This window comes from Limulus polyphemus, unplaced genomic scaffold (assembly GCF_000517525.1).
Source record: "Limulus polyphemus unplaced genomic scaffold, Limulus_polyphemus-2.1.2 Scaffold1896, whole genome shotgun sequence".
NCBI classification, from domain to species: Eukaryota; Metazoa; Arthropoda; class Merostomata; order Xiphosura; family Limulidae; genus Limulus; species Limulus polyphemus.
The window spans coordinates 61,216-67,253 of NW_013667506.1; positions in this window are offsets into that span (position 1 = coordinate 61,216).

Here is a 6,038-nt window from a genome sequence, read left to right on the forward strand (position 1 = left end):
TATCGAGAAAGAATAAACTAGTTTTAATTAAGAAAGGAATTGTATAGCTGAAGTTCCTTGGAAAGAATTTATACCGAAAATTAAGAAACGCACAGATACGTAACAATACATTTTAAAGTTATATCCATATTACTACTACTTCATTTCAGTTCAATATGTAAGATTTTTAGTGTTACTTTATAAACGAGAAAGTTATTGTACAATTCTTGTGTTTTTTTCTGAGTTTATCGTACAAGAAAAATATTTTATGCTCACTACTCAGAAAGATTAAACTGTAATCGACATACAGCATCTGATATTAGAATTTTAACAAATTTTATCACCATTAATGTAAGACTATCACGTCTTTAATTATTGAGACATCATATCCCTTCAAATCTTATCCTTACCTTTTTTCAAAACCCTTGAGTAAATATTATCTGTCTCAGGGGCTTTATCATTCTTTAATATTCCAATTTTTTTCTTAACAAGCTCAGAATTAATGAAATTATCTTGTTCGACCTTTTTTTTATCTATCAAGTGTTCAATATGAGGAATACTGTTAAATCTTAATAAGTAGAAACTGAAGAAAAAGCAGAATTTAATAACCCAGCCATATCATAATCATCAGATACAAGCATTCCTTTATTATGCCTCAAGGGCCATATCCTCATTCTAACATTTCGTTTACTCTTAATGTATTTAAATAAATCCTTACTGTTTTTTTTACATTTTCCGCCAAACTCTTTTCCTACATCCTTTGTGATATCCTAATTTCCTGTTTGACCAACTTTATTGATCTTCTAAATCTCTTGTCATACCAGTCAATGTAAGTTTCTTATCTTGTGATGCTTTTCTTTGATTTTATGTCTTATACCCTTTGTCAGCCAACCTGGTTTTTACTTGCATCCACCCTTTTCCTTCTATAAGGAATGTGTTTATTTTGAATATTTAAAAATTTTACACATTTGATCAATGTCTCTAAATAACTCAGCTGTCAAATTCACAACAGATAATTCTAGTCGCATTCGTTCAGAATTTACTTTTTTGAAATTTGTAACCAAAATATAATTATTTCTGATCTCCATATACAGAAAAACATCAAACATAAGAGAGCAATGATCATATGAACTCAGATGTTCCCCAATTTACACCTAATTAAATTCTCATTAGGAAACAAAACAAGTAGGTGTTTCTTAGAATTGGATATTTAAAACATTATTTTACTTCATGAGCTTGAGAAGCCAAATGGATGCAATATATTAATTATAAAAGCAAAAACTATGAATTTAATGAAATAATATGTAAAGTTCAAATATTTTGTCAATAATGTTATTACCATTATGCTTTAAATATGTTGAAATAATGACTGAAATACCTTTCTAGCTCAAACATATATAGATGAAAACTATAATGTTGATGCCGTAATCATATGATGTCACCCCTCTCTCCTAGCAACATACCCCTAGTAACACACTCTGATGGCAGACAACTAGTGATGGTCAAGTAGGGCCCTTACGACTAATGTGTCTATAAAATATGTGACATTACCCTTGTTGCTTGATAACTTGAATATTTATCATTGCTAATTTCACCTTAAGAATGTGCACGAGTGTTGAATTTGAAACATATACGATATTACCCTTGTCTGATAACCTGAATAATTATCATTCTTCATTTTGTCTTGAAGTTATTGTGCACATGCGTTGCATCTGAAAGGTATGGTAATACCCTTCTTTGTCTGATAACTTGAGTAGTTATCTTTACATTTTTCCACCACCATTAGTGTGATTCAAGGAAAATTCTGTAGATTTTACAATTACAGGTTTTCATAATGAAGTCTTTTCACTGCTATTAAAATGTTACAGATCTTAGTATTAAAGAGTTTTTGTTATCATATGATTCAACAACAAAATGTAAGATAGTCAAGTTTACATACTATAGAGATCTTTACCATAAGTACGTACATCTGTTGTTCTTTGAACATGTCTGGCTAAAGTGTGTTTACTTGTGTGCGATAAATAATTATTTGTGATCACTGTCAAAATGTGCCCTGTCTTTTCTTTCAGTTCAAATAGTTAGGAAATTCAGTTTTAACTTTACATAAAATATTTTGTTGAACATCTTGCTGTTGCAGTTACTACCCTTTTCTGTAATATTATCAGTGTACCTGTGAATACCGCAGAATGGAAAAGTAAAGAGAACTTTTGGTTCCATAACCCAAGGATGTTTTATTGTGGATTTTTCTGTATTTTCCTTAAATTGTTCATTTCTACACTTTTTTAGATTCTCGTTGTTAATGTGACTTTGTATTTGGAAAACTTGAAAATTTTAATTTCTAGACGAAACTCTTCTGGAGGTTGATGTTTTGCCATTGATTCAAAGGATCACTCCTATGGTTTCAGCCTAGCCACAGGCTCATGGAGAACTGCCATTAGTGATTTCTTTGGCTCCTAACCTATTTTCCCCTATATCTGAACTTTGTCATGCTAATGACAAGGACAACATAAGTTGTAGCAGTGATTTGCTGTCTCAAGTGAGGAGGTTACTACAGGGAACTTAGATTGTGGCTGATCAGTGAGCTTGAACTTCGCCCTCTATTAGTCAATGTCATTTGCATTAAAGAGGCGTGTTGGGGTGCTTCTAATGAATGAAGTACACCATTTGGGGCTATTTCCTCGTCAGAAGAGACAGCAAACACTTGTTTGAAGAAATAATGACTTGGGCTAGAGGAAAGACTTTTCAAGATTGAAGTAAATTACTAAAACCACAATATGATGCTTCTTGAGATTGTGTATGTCTGACTCGTTAATTTATATTGGCACTTGGTCAATCAGTTAATTGAATGCAGTGACTATGAGTCTTTGGGCAACAACACTCCCTCGATACACATTATGTCTATGGTGTTGTTACCTGGAGGTGATTTTTTGAATAGTTGCAAGCCTCTGTCAGCAAAATGAAACAAATAACTTCTCCAGTATATAAAGATTTTGCAAAGGAAGACTTGTACCAATTCCTTGAATGGTTCAGGTAAGTAACTATCTGGAATAGTTGAATTCGAGGACAGGCAGTGCAATGTTTGGTTTTGAATTTCAATTGATGCACTTGATTGAAAACTTGAATGAGGAGCAGCTCAACAACTAGGACACAGATGTAGATGAATTATGCCAGCATTTTTCAACCCAATAGAGATGTCTAGTTCATGGTTCAAAAGAGAAGGAACAATGAAAACTTGGCCATGCCTTCTGTGGCTTCTGCTCCATTAAATTAATTGTATGAATGTTAGGTTTGTCTATGACCCTGTAGTGATAGGGTAGTCATGTGTGTTCAGTTGTGTGCTAGTAATCCCAGCTCATAGAGCCACTAAAACTTTGGTTGACGTAACATTGTATCAAGCATTCTAAGTGAAGCCACCACTTTAGCCAATTAACCTAGACTTTGTTCTAGGTTATGGTAACGTGTTAAATATAACTGAGAAAACAAGTCCCTGTCAGAACAATGGTGTTCGACTTCAATCTGGTTCAAGCATTGGTATTTTGAGGATGAACCTATTGTAGAAATGCCAGCCTTTTTTGTTTGAACAGCAGGTGAACTGTAGTTCTGTAGCAAAACTATTCAGTTTCAAACATATTGGACCTGAGGACTGTTATCTATCCAAATGACGAAATAGTTCTGGTGCAGATATTTAACTATGGTCACTTGGCTATTTAGCTTTCCATAGAAATGGACATTTGACTAGCAAATGAAGTAGAAGTAGCTGGAACAAGTTGTAACATGGTGATCCTTCAATTTTATCATCTGGGAATGAATGTATAGCTACCAGAAAATATTGGAAAAAGGCATATATTTTGACACCTTAGGCCTGGCTTATGAATACTGGTAAGTTTGACTGGACAATGAAAGCAGACATAATATTGCTTTTAGCACTAGAAATGGTTTGTATCAATTTCGGCCATGCCATTTGGCCTGTATAATGTACCTGCCATTTTCAAGCAGCTTGTGAAGTTTGCACAAAGAAAGGTGCAATGGGAGGGATCGCTAATCTATGTAAACGAAATATTGGTAAAACGTTTGAGTCTGTTGTTGGAGACTTGGATATGATTTTTCAGTAGGTAAAAAGACAGGATTAAAATTTTAAATTAGGGGACGTTTTGTTTTTGTATACACACAAGCAGATTTCCCCAGTCAGACTATGGGTAGGGATGGTGTGTATATCGACCCTTGGAAAACTGTGGTGGTTTAGAGATTGGCCCCAACCCATGATGAAATGAGAGATCCTCAGCTTCCTAGTTTCATGATGTATTACCAGCTTTTATGACCAATTTCTCCAAGATAGTTGTACCATTCTTTACAATCACTTAAGATTAAATGCATTTTAGGTGGCTTGAAGGCTATGTTGTGACACTTCAGTCACTTAAGCTTACTTTAGTTGAAGCTCCAATGTCAGCATATCTAAGAAAAAATGGTCCATTCACCCTGGATACTGATTCCAAGGACAGTTGAATTTCAGCAATATTGTCATAATTTGAAGATGGGATAGAACGTGTAATCATGTACATTACTTGTATTCTGACAACATCTGAATGCAAATATAGGCATGACAAAGAAAGAACTGCTTGAAGTTGTGGTGTGTTCAAGCATTACCACCACTACTTGAATGATAGGAAGTTTAATATTCAGGTGGATCATGCATAACTGAAATGGTTGATGAGCTTTAATATTGAAGACGGGATGATTACATGTTGAATGATAACATTAAAGGAGTATGACTTCATCATACAACACTGCCTTGTTCAGAAACATGTAAATGCCAATGAATTGTCTTACCAGATAACGAAATCTCTGTTTATTGAATGCCCAGATACTGAGCAATGTGTAGCTGTGACAGCCAATGAGATCTAGTAACAGCAACTGAAAGATCTAGATTTTGTTTGGGTATCTAATCTTCATACAGAAAGATGAAGCACAATCAGCACAGATTGAAGAATGTAATACAGATACACATAACCTGTAGAACTTGTAGGGACAGTTAAGTGTGCAAGAAGGTAGAAGGTATTGTTGTTGTAGGTCATCAAGATGTGGTTATCAGTCTAACCTAATACAAGGACTGGAAGCCACCAACTTGTTTCCCACAGTGCAAAAAGGGTTTCTATAGTCCTATTTGCGTCGATAACTTCAGTGATAATGTAAGCCATGTACTGTGTGTGCTGCACAGAAGAAAACAGGGTAAAAATCAGCAGAAAGTTATCTGTTATCCATTACATAGAATAGCCATGGATATAATTGGCCCTTTACCGGGAAGTGAATTGGTCTGTTCTCCACTACATAGAATAGCCATGGATATAGTTGGCCCTTTACCAGGAAGTGAATAGGGTAGTCATAATATGCTCGTTATAACACTAATTTGACTGAAGCTTATCTGGTGATGCATTAACACATTCCATCACCGATATGTTGGCTGGGCAATGGTTCAGTGGCGTAGCAAGGGTTCTCAGCACCCGAGGGCAAAAACACTTTTGGCGCCCCACCTCTGAAATGTTTTGATTATTTGTTTTGTGACTCATTACCCACTTAATGACAATAACAAATAATTAATTACAGCCTTACAAAGGCCTAAAATAAAGTCACAACATAGTATCTCACGATGTCACAACTCTAAACCTGGAACTAATGAAGTATAGCCAATTAGGTGTACTTAGATAATTTGTAAACCATTTTGATATTTATGTCATACAGTATTGTTCAAAGTCACATAGCTAGAGTAATCTTTCAAGCATGCAGAATAAATTTCTGTTATATCCCTTGTTTTGAAACTTATATTTTATATGAGAAGCCAGTCACTTGTGGTGTATATGGAATATAAAACAGATTGATAAAATACTACTTAAGTTTACAAATAAAAATTTTTATTAGTTCACAAAACTGTACATGTACTTCTGAAATTCATGGTTACATTATATGAATCTTTCGTGCTTTTGCTGCTACAAATGAACCAATGAAATTACCAAAATTTAAGGTATTAAGTACGACTTTTTCAATACTTAATATTTACAGGCTAC